Raw genomic sequence first — 7826 nt, forward strand, 5'->3', positions numbered from 1 at the left:
GAGACAAACTAAATTTCTATCCTTTCCAGTATTGAAAAAAAAAACAGCATACGGCACCAAACTTATTTTGATTATTGTTTCTCAGCTGTTTGTACATGTTGCAGTTTATAAATAAAGGTTTATTAAAAAAAATAAAAAAAATAAAATACAAAATCATAATAATTTAAAAAATTTACAAATTAAAAAAAAAATGCCTCTGCCCATGCGCATAGCATAGATCCAACGAATCGATGACTAAATTAATCGCCAACTATTTTTATAATCGATTTTAATCGATTTAATCGATTAGTTGTTGCAGCCCTAGAATCAACCCTTTTGCGTGAATGAGCTGGGGGTGCAGGGAGGGTTTTGGGGTTGGTGCACTAAATGTAAGCGTATCTTGTATTTTGTATGTTGATTTAAATAATAAATAAATAAATAACAATAATAAAAAAATACAAATAAAAAAAAATTAGTACAGTCGTAGCCATAAATGCAATGGTATTAATAATTGTCATAATTCAGTTTTCAGACTTGGTTTTCCTCCATTTTCATTCATAATTTCCCTCCTCATCCGATCATCACTTTGAAATATCGTCGGTGCCCGGAGCTCCGGGGGTCGCGGCCATATATTTCCGCCGTGACCCTGCTTGTCTGTGGGCGCGTTACCCGGGGGCGCGCGCGCGTCACGAGCTGTGCGTCTCGTCTCCCCGTGTTCCCTCTGCTTCCCTGACTGCCTCTTGGATCTCGACCTCCCGCCTGGACACAGACCTTTGACGCTTCTCTATCGCCCCCGACTTCCTGCCTATCTCACGAACCTACGTGCATCCCCTGCCCCTATTGGACTTTGCCTCTCGCTCAACACTCCTGTAACACTCAGCGATTAATTCCCACACATAGTCACACATTTGGATTAGTTCACACACTTCATTTCTGATTATTATATATTGTATGTATATAATAATTAAACATAGAGTTAAACGACGTCTCCCCTATCTGTGCCGTCTCCTTCCATCTAATTACACTGAAAAATACACTCACTTTAACAATTAAATAATTATATTTTAATAATTTGCATGTATTTACATGTTTTCGAGACAGTCGCTAGCAAAAACGCTACCACTGTAGACAACGCTTGTAAGTTAAGCAACACTTCTGTAGCAACTGTGATTAATCATGATCAATCCGAATACAAAAGTGTGATTAATCTGATTAAAAAAAAAAAAAAAAATCCTTGATTTTAGTTAAAGTTAAAGTGCCAATGATTGTCACACACACACTAGGTGTGGCAAAATTAGTAATTAGTAATAATTAAATTAGTAAAAGAAGGAATCAACTAGGGCTGCAACTAACGATTAATTTGATAATCAATTAATCTGTCGATTATTACTTCGATTAATAATTGGATAAAAGAGACAAACTAAATTTCTATCCTTTCCAGTATTTTATTGAAAAAAACCAGCATACTGGCACCATACTTATTTTGATTATTGTTTCTCAGCTGTTTGTACATGTTTCAGTTTATAAATAAAGGTTTATAAAAAATAAAAAAAATAAAAAAATAAAAATCATAATAATTTAAAAAAGCCTCTGCCCATGCGCATAGCATAGATCCAACGAATCGATGACTAAGTAAATCGCCAACTATTTTTATAATCGATTTTAATCGATTAGTTGTTGCAGCCCTAGAATCAACCCTTTTGCATGAATGAGCTGGGGGTGCAGGGAGGGTTTTGGGGTTGGTGCACTAAATGTAAGTGTATCTTGTATTTTGTATGTTGATTTAAATAATACATAAATAAATAACAATAATAAAAAAAATACAAATACAAAAAAATAGTACAGTCGTAGCCATAAATGCAATGGTATTAATAATTGTCATAATTCAGTTTTAAGACTTGGTTTTCCTCCATTTTCATTCATAATTTCCCTCCTCATCCGATTGGCACTTTGAAATATCGTCAGTGCCCGGAGCTCCGGGGGTCGCGGCCATATATTTCCGCCGTGACCCTGCTTGTCTGTGGGCGCGTGCCCCGGGGGCGGGCGCGCGCGGCATTCCGGGAGGCACGCCGACTCTTCAAACGCGGAACAGTTTGCCTCGAATAACGTCGACAACGGTAACGTAAAGTCATTAGTTGTGACAAGTAAAAATGTTTTATTTTATTTTAAGAGTTTGAATGCCTCGTTTTGGGGCTGGAAAAAGATAATTTATCATCAAGCGAGGGAGAGAAGAGTCACGACCCGGAAGAGAAAAATACATAACTACTTACCAATTTGACACGCTGTTGACTCGTCTAATGTTCAACAGTTTTATTCATTTATTCCTCTTTGTTCTTCTTTTCAGCTTACCTTCAGACGGCGGCTAGTTTGTGTCCGAAGTGCTGAATCTCATTGCGGGGCTGAGAGGAGAAGGTTTGTTAATCCGTTCGCCCGCCAAAAATGAAACATACACACAAAAAAAAAGATGTCCAAGCTATTAATATGGCGGTTGAGTTATGTGGAATAATAATGTTCCATTCCATTCACTGCGGCACAAGAGGAGGGAAGAATACATGTCGAGTCCAAGCTGCTCGACTATGAACCGTTTTTGGTAAGCATCTCTCTCCCTCTCTATCTCTTTCTCTCTCCCTCTCTCGCTCTCTTTCTCCCCCTCTCTCTCTCTATGTTCCATCCTTGTCTCTCTCTCTCTTGGAAGTGATGTGCTAAAGAACTATTCAATTTGAGTTAATTGAAAGCAACAGGGCCAAATTTGAAAAAGACGCTACAAAAAAAGAGTAGCTTTACGTCAGGGATGTCCAAAGTGTGACCGGGGGGCCCATTTGTGGCCCACGGCACATTTAAAAAATACTATTTAAAAAAAAACAAAAAAAAACACATATAAAATGGAATTAAAGAGTAAAGAGGCGCAATGTAATGAAACTATTGGAATATTGACACTGCAAGGTGTTGGTATTCTTGTGTACAGGAGGTGGCGTGTAGGTAAGATGATTATTTCATCTTTAATCAGAATCAGAAATACTTTATTAATCAATTAAAGCAGTGGTTCTCAACCTTTTTTCAGTGATGTACCCCCTGTGAACATTTTTTTAATTCAAGTACCCCCTAATCAGAGCAAAGCATTTTTGGTTGAAAAAAAGAGATAAAGAAGTAATATACAGCACTATGTCATCAGTTTCTGATTTATTAAATTGTATAACAGAGCAAAATATTGCTCATTTGTAGTGGTCTTTCTTGAACTATTTGGAAAAAAAAAGATATAAAAATAACTGAAAACTTGTTGAAAAATAAACAAGTGATTCAATTATAAATAAAGATTTCTACACATAGAAGTAATCATCAACTTTAAGTGCCCTCTTTGGGGATTGTAATAGAGATCCATCTGGATTCATGAACTTAATTCTCAACATTTATTTTGTTGAAGTATTCAATAAATATATTTGTAAAGGATTTTTGAATTGTTGCTATTTTTTTTAGAATATTTAAAAAAAATCTCACGTACCCCTTTGCATACCTTCAAGTACCCCCAGGGGTACGCGTACCCCCATTTGAGAACCACTGGATTAAAGGATTAATAAGGGTTCTAGCTCTATAAAAGAATACAATTCTTTAAACATTTAAAAAAAGCATTTTAAGCTAAATGTATTGCGACGTTATGCTTAGTACTTTTAACACACCCCTTATGGTTGAGAAATTCACATTAGGTCTTGACCTCTGTATGTATGATGAGAGTATCGCAGATCTTCAAGATGCAACCTTTTAATCAAATTTGAATAATATAATATTGAGACTGATTTGGTGGATTTAAAGATTCCTTTTTTATTTTTTTATAAATGAAATTGTAAATGGGTGTTTGGTGAGTAGATTTTGAAATGTATTGTATTGTATTGTATTTTGTATATTGTTGATGATGTATATTTTAACTGTGGGTTAAGCTGTGTGCTTCTAGGGATAGCCTTTTTGCAGAAAGGACTCTGATATAAACAAAAGAAACAATAATGAAATGCAAAACTATGTTTGTAAATAAATAAATACAAATAAATATAGAGGGGAAATTAAGATTTTCAGGACAATCCCATTCAAGAGCAGACAAACATTAAAGGGAGACAGAACAGGATCGCTGGCGGGTCTGCCAACTTCCGGCGCCCCTTACAAAAAAAGGTGAGAAACAGGTAAACACTGGGGAGGTTGGGTGGGGGGCGGGTGAGAGAAGAAAAAAAAAATTGAGTCCAAACCTGGGCCCCTGGATAGGGGGTCCAGACTGAGGCCAAGGGAAAAAAACCTCATAGCTTTAGCACACATAAACATGTGTGTAAGAGGGAAACATCAAAGAACACAAAGGACATTAAAAAAGCAGAGCTGATGCAACCAGCCATTTTTACATACAGCTATAAAAGTAAAACAACATAACAAAATTAAAAATAAAACACATATACACTGCGGTGGCCTCTGCGGTGTTCCACGCCATCGTCTGCTGGGGTGGAGGGAGCATGGCCAGAGACAGGAGAAAACCCAACAAAGCAACCAAGAAAGCTTGACTCGACCCTCGGCTGCCGGCTAACTCTCGGCCAGTGTTCAGTCTGCATGGATGAGCGAGGATGCGTCCAAGGAGGCAGAGGTGTCCGATACCTGCTAAGCAAGGGAAAATACAAAAACAGGGTTTGTGTCGCGGGGAAGCGCACGTGGGGCTTAAAGCTATCTTAGCATAGCATAGTCATAGTGAGTAGCAAAAACTCAGAACAAAAAAGCTATACCAGCATAGCGTGAAACAGTCGCCAGCGGCGGACAATGTATCCGGTCCGAGTGAATGGTGAGACCGCGTATGAAAGGGGGCGTGATTAGTGTAGACAGCAGGTGGGGACACCAATCGATAAACGAAGGCAGGTGCAGAGCATGTCGATCAAAGGTTGGTCACGTGACAGCAGGACAACACACAGGAAGAGGAAAACTAAATATTAGTGTCCGACAAGAACGAAACATTAGCATAGGGAATAATAACAACAAAACACAGGTCATGACACTAATAACAAAGCTGCCATGTAGGCAGTTTTGAAACTGGCATTGCTAAAAAAATAATTAATCTGAAGTGGAGCTAGAGAGTACAAATGAAATATATTGACATTTACATATATATATATATATATATATATATATATATATATATATATATATATATATATATATATATATATACATCAGTGGCGTGCGGTGAGGTTAATGTCTGGTGAGGCACTGCATCATCACAGTCAGATTTACAAACATATGAACCCTAAATAGTATCTTATTCACCATGTGATTGGCAGCAGTTAACGGGTTATGTTTAAAAGCCCATACCAGCATTCTTTGGGTGAACAAGGGGATGGGTCAAATGCAGAGGACAAATTTCACCACACCTAGTGTGTTTGTGACAATCATTGGTACTTTAACTTTAACTTTACACAACTGTAGCACACAAAAAAGCACATTTAATTAAAAAAAACATTATTTTGGTCTTACCTTTCTTGCTGGACATCCACACAGCCAGCCTTTGCGTGTGTACCACGCCGTTTGAAAAGAACGGGTCTTCTGTCCCGAAGTCAAAAGCAAACCTTTTAGCTCCGGTGTTGGTCTACCTTTAATTATTACCTCCTGCTTCGATTGAAAGTCCAGTTTAGAAAACTGTTTTATTTTACATATGTAATCCTCCATGTTTTTAATAAAAGTTCAGGCGAGAGGAAATAAACAATCGCTGCACTTGACTTTTTTTTTCTTTTTTCTTTTTTTCTTCTGCGGCCGAGCAATGATCTCTGGGATCACTACCGCCCTCTACCACCAGGAGGCCGGATTACTGCGAGCCTCAACCAGTACGTCTTTTGCAGCCGATTTATGATCGCTCAGCACAAGAAATACGTTACACACATACAGTTGTTGACAAAATACACTGTACATTATATACCTCAGCTAACTAAACTATGCCATAGTTTAGTTAGCTGATATAATTCATATAGCAATACAGTCTCACTGCACAGCAGCTCAGCAGTTAGCCAAGTCATTGCGCACAATCCATGTTGAGGCACAAATCAGTGACGTGCCTCATCTGGCTGCTGATCACCGCACCGTCTCTTCTCAGTATTTGAACGGCAAATGTGAAAATAAAAATAAAAATAATCTAAAACTGGTGAAGTTAAATGGAAAATAACTTTAGTATAATCACTGGATACATATAACAATTTAATTAATTTTTTTTTCTTTTTACATTTTTTTTCTTTCCATGATGGCAGGTGAGGCCCCGCCTCCCCTGCCTCTAGTGACTGCACGCCACTGATATATATATATATATATATATATATATGTATATATATAAAATCTCAAACACTTTGATGACTGAGACCCTTTTGGGTCCCCTGGACCTTTAACATTCACCAAAATCAAGGGAAGCCCTAATGGTTACGATACATATTGTATTAGTTTTAACAATGAAAAAAATCAAAATGGCCTTCGCATGCTTTTATTTTTCAGTGTGCAACCCTCTGTGGAAAAAGTTTGTACAGCCCTGATCTACATCGCTAATGTACATCCTCCCCATCTTCCACTAATAGCAAACTCTGCTGAAAAGAATTGAAATAATGACCTCTTTTTTTTATATCGTTAGAGCAACCATCTGTATCAAGCACCCCCCACACACCCCTGCACAGGCCACCACCATGTGCTGTATTTAATTTTTTTTTTTTTTTTTTAGCCTACAAGAGCAACAGTTTTTGAGAAAACGCTCCATAAAAATTGGCAGTAAGTAGCACTGGTGGAGGGATTAGTGTCCAAACAAAAGAAGGAATGTTCTAATTAATTTTGGACTGCTAGTTTGTAAGTATCACAGTAGCTCCCAGGGTAGTAATAAAATAAGATGGAATATCAGAATTGTGGCTCATTCCCTGATTCTAGTCTGCCTCCGTTTAAACGGGCCAAGGGCGTATAAATAAGTTTAACATGGGACGAATATAACAAAAAGTCTCTCGACAATTGAACAATTCTCAACAAAGTACATTTGTACAATAAGCAGCAACATTTGAAAATAGAGAAAACATATATAATACTAAACATATACGTTAATACTAGGGCTGTCAAAGTTAACGTGATGAAAACACAAATTTTTTAAACAAGTGATTAGCACACACACGTCCTTGACCCACAGACCGCTCCGTAGCGAAGGACAAGTTGGCTGTAGTTCACTAGATCCTGATGAGCCACAAGCGGGAAAATAGCGAGCAGAAATGGAAAAAGAAAAGGGCACAGGTATTGTAGTTGTTTGTCGTCCACTAGTAGCGCTCTTGCTCGTGGCTCAAAAACATGTCTCACTTTTTTAGGTGGTATTTTAAACTTTTTGTGCTTCGATAAAATAATAAATTGGTGCAATATATGTAAATTACCTATGAGATGTATATTAAAGCAAAATTACAGTAAAAGGGGGGGGGGGGGGTGTTAACAGATAGATATCTACAACCTCATATAACCTAACCCAAAACCTGATAGAAGTGTGGACATAATGAAACAAATATTTAAAAGGCTTCTTTAAAACATAAACTTGGCACCAGTCCTCACCTGGGGCCTCATGTTTTAAGAGTTACATGGATTTCCTACTAAAACTGGACGTTTGTTCAAATCCAGAAAACTTTGTACACAAGAGAAAATTAAGACGTATATAATTATAATTGTGCGCACGCACCAATCTAAACACATTTGTTGCTGCATCGCAATCAGAGGCCACGCCTTCTTATAAATATGCCAATTATATTGAAAGTAGCCATGTGCCTGAGCTTTGCACACTCTGCCCAATCACAATTCAGTAGGAGGTGTTTCTTTCTTGTGAACGACAG

General features: G+C 37.6%; 1 long non-coding RNA gene across 1 annotated transcript; it reads left to right on the plus strand.

Annotated features, from left to right (window-relative positions):
- Positions 1-2006: 2006 nt before the first annotated feature.
- On the plus strand, positions 2007-4143 carry LOC133640744 (uncharacterized). The gene is made up of 3 exons (XR_009824209.1): positions 2007-2096; positions 2324-2391; positions 2517-4143. It is a non-coding gene; the product is annotated as an uncharacterized LOC133640744 (long non-coding RNA).
- Positions 4144-7826: the final 3683 nt, after the last annotated feature.

The sequence above is a fragment of the Entelurus aequoreus genome, linkage group LG23 (genome assembly GCF_033978785.1).
Source record: "Entelurus aequoreus isolate RoL-2023_Sb linkage group LG23, RoL_Eaeq_v1.1, whole genome shotgun sequence".
In the NCBI taxonomy this organism is placed as follows: domain Eukaryota; kingdom Metazoa; phylum Chordata; class Actinopteri; order Syngnathiformes; family Syngnathidae; genus Entelurus; species Entelurus aequoreus.